The 10,135-nt window shown below is 45.6% G+C and overlaps 1 pseudogene; it reads left to right on the top strand.

Annotated features, from left to right (window-relative positions):
- Window positions 1-7,184: 7,184 nt before the first annotated feature.
- On the top strand, window positions 7,185-7,290 carry LOC137811617 (small nucleolar RNA R71; annotated as a pseudogene).
- Window positions 7,291-10,135: the final 2,845 nt, after the last annotated feature.

Below are 10,135 nucleotides of genomic sequence, written 5' to 3'. Positions count from 1 at the left end.
CTCCATCTCGTACTGGTGGGCTTTCCTCATCACCAGGTCGCCTTCTCTAAACTGTCTTGGCATCACCTTCGAGTTGTATCTTCGTTCAACCCTTCTCTTCACTGCTTCAGCCTTCAATCTCGCCTCTTCCCTGACTTCATCCAGTAGATCCAGGTTCAGCCTTCTCTCTTCATTCGAGTCTTCCTCTACAAAGTTCTGGAATCTCGGCGAGCTCTCCTGGATCTCTACTGGAATCATTGCATCACACCCATAGACCAAGCTGAATGGGGTCTCATGGGTTCCTGACTGCTCGGTGGTGTGGTACGCCCAGACTATACGGGGTACCTCCTCAGCCCAGCTTCCTTTGGCTTTCTCTAGTCTTCTTTTCAAACCTCTCAGCAACACCCGATTAGCTGACTCCACCTGGCCATTCGTCTGAGGGTGCTCGACGGATGCAAACACTTGTTGAATTCCCACCCCTTCGCACAGCTTCTTCAACAAGTGGCTTGCAAACTGAGTCCCATTGTCTGACACCAGGCGCTTGGGCACTCCAAACCGGCACACAATATTCTTCCACACGAAACCTTCGATCTTGTGTGCGGTGATCTGGGCCACTGGCTCTGCTTCGATCCACTTGGTGAAATACTCAATCGCCACCACCAAGTACTTCATCTGCCTGATCGCCAGCGGGAAAGGTCCCAGGATGTCGATTCCCCAAGTATGAAACGGCCAAGGGCTGTAGATCGACTTCAACTCTTCGGGAGGCGCCTTGTGCCAATCGGCGTGCTGTTGCCATTGTTTGCAACATTGGGCATACTTCTTGCAGTCTTCTCTCATCGATGGCCAGTAATACCCTGCACGGAGAGTCCTTGCGGCCAGAGCTCGACCCCCGACGTGGCTCCCGCATATACCCTCGTGGAGCTCTGCCATGATTCTCGTGCACTTCTCGCCATGTACGATTTCCAGGAGTGGGTGAGTGAATCCAAACCTGTACAGATCGCCATCAATCAACGTGTACTTGCTAGAATTTTTCTTTACCTTCCTAGCCTCTGTCGGATCCAGTGGGAGAAGGCCATCTGCCAGGCATCGCTTGTACTGTGTTATCCAGGTGTCTGGCTCATGGATCGCGCAGACCTGCGTCATGTTCACCTTCTCTCCTCGACATGCTCTAATTCTCGGCGATCTCAACGTTTCCTGCGTCAGGGACTTATGACTTCTCGCTGCTTTCTCCGTCAACTTGCTTATCTGAAGAACCAGGTGATCTGCCACAAATGCTCTCGGCGTCTTCAGAGTTTCTTGAATCACCGTCCTCTGCCTACCCCCCTTGCCTGAGCTGGCGAGCTTAGCTAGCAAGTCAGCTCGGGCATTCTGCTCTCTGGGCACATGCACTACTTCAAAGGAGGCAAAGGAACTCTTCAATTCCTGCACATACTCCAAGTAAGCCGCCATTTGTGGATCTTTAGCCTGGAACTCGTCTGTTACTTGCCCTGTGACTAGCAGCGAGTCGCTCTTGGCCATTAACACCCTGGCTCCCATCTCCTTGGCCAGCAAAATCCCAGCGATCAGCGCCTCATATTCTGCTTGATTGTTACTGGCTTTGAAGGCAAATCTCAAAGATTGTTCGATCAGCACGCCGTTGGGTCCTTCCAAAATGACTCCAGCACCGCTGCCCTGCTGGTTCGATGATCCATCCACCGAGAGTACCCAACGGAAGTCGTCCCCTTCAACTCGCGTCGCCTCAGATGAGAGCTCAACCACGAAATCTGCAAAGATTTGCCCCTTGATCGGGCCTCGAGGCTCATATTTAGTATCAAACTCTGACAATTCTACTGCCCATTTCACCATCCTTCCTGCAACGTCAGGCTTCTTCAAGACCTTCTGGATGGGCAGGTCAGTCATCACCAGAATGGTGAAGCTATGGAAATAGTGGCGCAACCTCCTCGCCGAAAATACCACAGCCAGCGCAGCCTTTTCCAGGGCCTGATATCTCGTTTCGGGGCCCTGCAACACCTTACTCACAAAATAAATAGGCTTTTGAGCCTGATCTTGATCCTGGGCGAGCACCGCACTCACGGCCCTCTCAGTTACAGCAAAATACAACCTGAGAGGGGTTCCCAACAGCGGTTTGCACAAGACCGGCGGGCTCGCCAGATATTCCTTCAGCTTGACAAAGGCTTCCTCGCACTCCTTCGTCCACGCAAACTTGTTATTGCGCCTCAAGCACTGGAAATAGGGATAGCCCTTTTCTCCGCTAGCTGACACAAAGCGAGACAGGGCTGCCATCCGACCTATTAGCTGTTGAACCTCCTTCACCGTGGCTGGGCTCCTCATCGCCAGGATGGCGGCACACTTATCAGGGTTGGCCTCTATGCCTCTTTCAGTCAAGAGGAAACCCAAAAACTTTCCAGCCTCCACGCCGAAAATGCATTTCTCTGGATTAAGCTTTAATCTGAACTTGGCGATCGTCGTGAACAATTCTTCCAAGTCTGCAACGTGCTTGCTCTTTTCCGGCGAGGTCACGACCATATCATCAACGTACGCTTGCACGTTCCTTCCCAGCATCGGTGCAAGTACTCGATCCATCAGCCTCTGGTATGTGGCCCCCGCGTTCTTCAGCCCAAACGGCATCACCTTGTAGCAGTAGCACGATCTCTCCGTCATGAAGGCTGTCTTCTCTTCATCCATGGGATGCATCTTAATCTGATTATACCCCGAGAAGGCATCCAGGAAGCTCAACAGCTTACACCCTACAGCACTATCCACCAGGGCGTCTATGCTTGGTAAAGGATACGAATCCTTTGGGCAAGCCTTGTTTAGGTCAGTGAAATCGACGCACATGCGCTATTTCCCGTTACTCTTCTTCACCAGCACGACATTGCCAACCATTCAGGATACTGAACTTCCCTGATGTGGCCTGCAGCGAGGAGTTTCTGTGTTTCGTCCCTGATCGCCTGCCTCCTCTCTTCGTTGAACTTTCTTCTTCTTTGCCGCACTGGTCTTACCAAGTTGTCCATCGCCAGATGATGGCACAGGAAGTCGGGATCGATCCCGGGCATGTCCGAAGCGGACCATGCAAACGCGTCCAGATGCCGCTCAATCACCTTGGCGATCTGGTCCTGGAGCTCAACCTCCAGGGATCTTCCTAGCTTGAAGATCTTTCCCCCGATTTCTCTCTCGAGCCACTGCTCGACGGGTTTTGGTCTGGTTTCTCTGGCGATCACCGCCCTGGCGATTCCCAGTTCTCTCGCTTCCTCAGGGCGATTCCTTACCTCTTCCTCCTCCAGACCAGCATTCCCCTCCCCCAGCTCTGCGTCCACCATCTCCACGTCCCTTCCGGCGATCTCTTCTGTTACCGTCGATTTGGGCCTCACACCAGGAGGCAGGGTGGTTGTTACGTAACTCACCGATCTCTTGTTTTTCAGGCTATTCTCATAGCACTTCTTTGCTTCCTTCTAATCGGATTTGATTGTGATGACCACCCCCTCCATGGACGGCAACTTCACCTTCATGTGCCGGGTCGATGGTATGGCACCTATCCTGTTGAACGTGGGTCTTCCCAACAGGATGTTGTACGCTGAAGGAGCGTTTACAACGAGGTATTTGATTTTTTCCGTTCTTGAACCCGCCACGTCTGTAAACGTTGTCCTTAACTCTATGTACCCCTCTGACCTCCACTTGGTCACCAGCGAACCCATACAAACACCCTCCATAGGGCCTCAGCTGGTCAAGGGGCAGCTCCAACTGCGTGAAAGTCGGCCAGAACATCACATCTGCCGAGCTTCCTTGGTCCACCAGCACCCTGTGGACCTTCCTTCCTGCTGTTATCAACGAAATTACTATGGGATCGTTGTCATGAGGCACAACATCCCGGAGATCTTGCTTGGTGAATGTAATATCCACTTCTGGCGAGTGGTCTTCAAACATATCCACCGTCATCACAGCCCTAGCGTACTTCTTCCTCTGTGATGCGGTGCATCCACCGCCTGAGAAACCCCCTGCGATGGTGTGGATTTCTCCGTGCGTAGGCATCTCGTGCTGCTGAGCCTCAGCACCTGCTGGTTGGGAGCTCGACGTGCCCCCCGTCCTTCTGTCCAACAAATAATCATTCAGGAACCCGCTCTTAACCAGATCGTCGAGCTGGTATCCTAATGCTAAGCACGAGTCCACTGTATGGCCAAAGCCTTGGTGAAACTCACACCGGGCGTCTGGCTTTGGTCCCAGCACCTTGTCGCCCACCCTCTCTGGCGCTTTCAACCTAGCGGATATGTTGGGAATGACGATCAGATCCGCCAATCCCATGACAAACTTGTGCTTAGGCGGGCGATTGTATTCCCGGCGTGCTGGTTGCTGGCGTCCTTGGCCCCTACCCTTGTTCTTCCTTGGATCATAAGGATGGCGAGTCCTCTGATCCCTCCTGGCCGCCGCTGTCTCCAGCACCCTCTGCGGCTGGATCCTGGTCTGGGCGCGTGGCCTAGCGGGTGCCACGCTTCCTCTCTTCTCGGCGACCTCGCTCTCGTCGGCGATGTGGGCCACCGCAAGTCGCCTAACCTCAGCAAACGTGGCGGGGTGTGCCCTGATCAACGCCTCGCAGAACGGTCCCGACAACACGCCCTTCTTGAATGCATAGACCAGCATTTCTTCATCTTTGGCCGGCGATCGGACCATCTGCGCCCCAAAGCGATTCAGGTAGTCTCTGAGGGACTCTCCCTGATATTGCCTTATATCAAACAAATCATAAGACACCCTGGGCGGTGCCTTATTCACAATGTACTGCTCGACGAAAATCTTCGAGAACTGTTGAAAACTGGTTATGTGACCGTTAGGCAGGCTCACAAACCATTCCAGCGCCGTTCCCTGGAGCGTGCTCACGAACATCTTGCAATACACGGCGTCTAATCCCCCCGACAGCATCATCTGCGTATGGAACGTGGTGAGATGAGCCTCAGGATCCTCCACGCCGGTGAAAACAGCCTTAACAGGGACCACACTTGCAGGAATAGGCGTGTCAGTAATCGCCTGAACAAAAGGCATAGGAAAAACACGAGGTGGCGACGACGGCGCAACCTCTTCAGCAGTAGAACGCTCTTGCTGCTCCTGAAGAGCTTGACGCAGCTCCTCAGTCATCTTGCTAAGCTCCTCATTCCTGGCGCGAGAGGCGACCAGGTCCTCATGCATTCTCGCCTGTTCTACGCGCGAGGCTTCCACAGTTGCCTGCAATGAACGCATCATCTCTGCCATCTGCTCCATGGTCATGGCGGCGGCGCCTTCAGCAGCGACGGGCGCAACCGGACATGAACGATTGCTTCTCATTTTTCTCATGAAACTTAGCGAATCACAGAATGCAGCGAACAACACCTACTTCAGCTACGATCGATTCAGCGATCAATCGGGAAAACTGCGCGTAACTCTGCAAAAACTCAAGAGCACCGCGAACCTTCAAAGAAACCAAACGAGCGAAAGAACTCAAACTCCACCAAACAAATCGCACGTAAACAGCAGAAAACTTCACTTCACCGAACAAAAATCCAAACGAACGGTGGAAAGTGCGAAAACACCGAACAAATCTCAAGCAAACAGCGAACGATGGTTGCACCAGCACACAACCACGCAGAAAACTTCGAAAACCTCCAAGAACTCACGCTGTGGATGGGAACAGGTTTTACACGGCCCCACGGTGGGCGCCTGATGATCCTGCCTGTTGACCAAAACGTTGGAACCTGCCTCGTCAAAGGATCGACTCGTGCACCGCTTCGAACCTCCGTCCTTCTTCAAGATCCACCTCAAGAACCTGTAAAAGAACAGAGCGGCGCCGCTGCGGCCGATCGCACTCCAACGCCCAAGTCAGTGACCGAACCACCGAATACTAAGAGCAAGAACACTCAAGAAAATCTCAAGGAACCGTGCAATGTTCTCTCTCACAGTAAGCTCTAGAACTCGCAAGCGTAAAGAGTATAATCTGAACGTGCGCGTACCTCAGAAAGTTCGTTGAGAACTCTTATATACCTGGTTACTTTCTCTCTCCTAGCAGTTACAGACCTGGACACGTGGCTCGCATCCAGTCGTACACGTGCCATCATCTGGAGCCTCCTTGACTTGGGCGCTGCTTCTGACTCTCTTTTTGGCTAAGTTATTTATGCATGGTACTGCCCAGTGCATAGCTAACTTGGGAGTGCGATATCTGTTGGAACTGGCGAGTTAGGGTGCCTTCGTACACCTTCCCTGTGGTCTCGCCGGCCGCCTTCATAATCTGCTTCACCTTCATCTCTGGCGATGTGCTTGCTCTGGCGATCTCCAATCGCTTGGTCGCCTGAGTTTACATCTGGCGACTTTACCTTCTACTGGGCGATCGCCTGGTATGCTGAAGATCGGAACACGCCAACTTAACAACTAGCGACTTCACGAGCCCCCCGACTTCCTCCTCTTCTGCCGACCTGGCGCCTTGTCAACACGCCTATACTGTTGCTTGGTGCCACGTCATCACTTCCGACTACCAGGACGGTACAGGTTGGTTCGTGTGTTAGCTGAAAACTAACCACTCTGTCAACTGTTTAGTAATTTGTCTCATCTGCATTTCTAAATTTCTGATTACTGCTTCATTATTCTTTTGATTAGCTAGAGAGGCTTGCATAAAATTTTCCAAGGTTTCCTTAATTTGCTTAGTCTTTCTTGAACTGAAGGATATAGTGGTGGTTGTTGTTGTTAAAAGGGGCCTTGCTTGCTAGATGGACCAACATCTTGTTTCCACCTAAAATTTTGATTCTGATGGCTTCTTCAACCTTTAGGATAATTTTTATTGTTGGAGAAACCACCTTGCCTTCCCTGGTTACTCATATAATTTACTTCCCCTTCAGATGAATTATTTTGATAAGAACAATGATCATTGGGATCATCACCTCCACAAAAATCACACTGTATTGGTTGAGTTTGACTCTGAGAAGACTTCACAACTTGTAATTGTTGTGGCAATTTAGACCTTTGTGCAGTTAATGCCTCAAGCTGCTCTGTCGAAATTTTATTCTGAGCCAGAATTGCATATGAAATATTTAGCTCTAACAACTCTTTCTTCTAGGCACCTTGTTTATCATGTTAGGCTTAATGCATCAATAATTTTTGTAACCATCGTGTCACCAATTGCAACGTCTAGAAGCATTTTGGTATTAGATCTGAGGCCATTATGAAAGATATTCAATTTTGCAATATCTTTAAACCCATGATTTGGGTATTTTCTCAGCTTCACTTTGAATGTCTCCCATGTTTCATAGAAGGCTTCATTTTATCCTTGTCTGAACATAGAAATATTAGACTTTGCTTTGATATAGTCGGATAATGGAAAAAATGTTTGTAAATTTTTTTCCACTACATCTTTCCAATTGGTGAAACTTTGATTTGGATGTGATTTTAGTCATTTCTTAACTTTTCCTACTAATGAGAAAGGAAACAAACCCAGATAAAAAAGATTCAATATCACATGATTGAAAGCCCATTGTGCCCATGAATTCATAGAATGTAGACAAATGTGAATATGGATCCTCATGGTTCATTACTGTAAATTAATGGGTACTGATCAGACTGAGGAATGCAGGTTTCATCTCCAAGGCCTTAGTGGTAGTAGGATATGTAGCACAGACATTGACACGGACAATGATAAGACACAGACACGAATATGGAGATACGTATAATCTCTAAAATGTAGGACATGAGGACACAAATCTATATATTATATAAATTGACAATAAAGATTTATGTGCACAAGTATGTTTTAGATTTTTGTTGGAGTAGATAGATGTTTTTCATGTCTGGTTCAAAAGGATCTGTTCCTTATTTTTATAATCATAATAAAAATGTATATAATAAGTTTGAGTTTTTAGAAAATTAATGTATTTCTTTTTTTTTTAAATTGTGTTAGAACCGTGCTAGAATTGTCAGAAATCAAAACAAATATTTTTTGCATTGGACACTTCACCGATACGTGTCGTACGAATGTCGATGTCCAATACGTGTCTCTGACACAGACACGCCATTTAATCTTCAAGTGTTCTTTTAGACTGTGGTGGTTGCTCTTCAACCATATTGCTCTCTTCCTGAAAAATTTCAATATGAAGGATAGAAGTGGTTGAAGATTCTTTTCTAATTTCTCCTTGTTTTTCTTTTCTCGTTTTCAACCTAATCTTCTGAGTTGCATTTTCAATCTTTGATTCAAATTACAATTGGTCTTCGGAAACCTTTCCTCTTAATATCATATAAGACAATTCACTCAAGAATTAACAAAAGGAGTAAGTAGTTGTAATGAGATTACAAAATTTAAAACAAATCTAAAAATATAATAAGAAAATAAAAAATATAAAACAATAAAAAAATTAAAATATTCACAATATTTAGGAATTCGTACACTAGAAATAAAATTGTTCCTTAGCACCCGACGTAAAAAACTTGATGAATATTTTACGGTAAGTGTACCGAGTCAGAAGTAATAAATTGTCCCTAAGGACGAATATCAAATCCACAAGGAACAATTCTAAAATCTCAAGTATAATATTCACTAAATGTAAAAATGTGTAAAAGTTTGTTGGAAAGGTTGTTTGTATCATGAATTTGTAAGAAATTAAATAAAAGCAAAGTAAATAATTTGGATGAGTCAATTGGGAAATTGGAATTGGAGATCATCCTTTTGACTTGTGTGTATTTTTTAATGAATAAAAACATATAACATTCCATCTTGATTGACATCGATGCACATATAAAAATCATTCATATCAATTCCTAGCATACAAAATTATTAAGATGGTCTCCTAAATATCGATTCCTTGGATATTTATAAAAAATTCCATATCATTATGAACAAATGTTATAAAGCAATTAACATTTCAAATGTATTCCTAGCATTCAAATATGTTTAGCATTATCCTCCCAACCGCATTACAATTCACTCAATGGTGTTTTCCTCTCAATCTTGCACACCTAGGTTTATGCCTAAAGCCTCCTATTTAACCTATATGACTTGAGTTAAGTGAATTCTTGCTCGAGTGACTAAAACGTCGAAACACCCAACGTTCATAGAGCAAATCTCGCTCAAGCGAGAATGAGCTCGCTCAAGCAAGAATGAGCTCGCTTGAACGAGATGCCCAGATGATGAGGTGGGCTTGTGTGAGCTTGGTGCGTGCTTGGCCTTCCAACTTTCCCTTTATAGCTTATGTTATTCTCCTTTTGCCCAATCATCTCTATTCTCCCCTAAAGTTATGAAATTAGCACAACATTTGGGAATAAATTGTTCTTATTCAAATAAAAAACACAAAATATGTAAAAATGTATAAATTCGTACATTGGAGGTTATTTTATACCTATTTTAGCAATTAATACTCATAAGTGCCTATATTTTTAATATGAAATATTACTAAAATTTGACACTTGTCATTAAACGAAATATTACTTGCTTATAAGAGTTTAATAAGAAAAAACTCAACTTCACCGGAGTTAACTTTCTTAAGAGAGCATTGGGCGAGTTCTTCTAAAGTGATCTTGCTTGAATGTGTTTGGGTGTGTTTCCAATGTTCCAACTTTGTCTTTTTATCTTGTCTTTAACTTGTCCATTCTTCTTTAGCCCTTTTATCTCAATTTTCCTATAAAATATGAAATTAATCTAAATTTGGGAAAAAATTGTTCACATTCATATTATAATCCAAAAATATGTAAAATGGTTCAAATTCCTGAATTAGAGGTTGAATTATTACTATTTTATCAATTAAAATTCATATGTGCTTATCATTTTTATATGAAATATTACTAAATTATGACACTTATCAGAGGGATGTGAGGTCATGCTCTGAGCCCAATGGTATGGGTTCGGTTAATCTCTAGGATATGTTTTGGAATCAATTTCTTCTTCAAACTTATCAGCCTCATTGACTTATATATGAGGCTAGGGGGTTGTGAGGTCATGGATTAAGCCCAATAATAGGGTGAAGACGATCTTGATGTCGATCTCTGGAAACAATGAAAAATCCATACTCAATGATGTTAGATCTTTAGATTTAGATATTGTAGTTACCTTAGGTTGCCAAGCTCTATCAAGACATTTCAAAATCTTGATGTTTAGCTCTTCCTTTTCAAAGGTCTTGTCAAGGCTCATGAGATGATTGATGATGTGCGTGAATCTTTT

The sequence above is a fragment of the Phaseolus vulgaris genome, chromosome 11 (assembly GCF_000499845.2).
Source record: "Phaseolus vulgaris cultivar G19833 chromosome 11, P. vulgaris v2.0, whole genome shotgun sequence".
Taxonomy (NCBI): Eukaryota; Viridiplantae; Streptophyta; class Magnoliopsida; order Fabales; family Fabaceae; genus Phaseolus; species Phaseolus vulgaris.
This window is presented reverse-complemented; position numbering and strand designations above follow the sequence as displayed.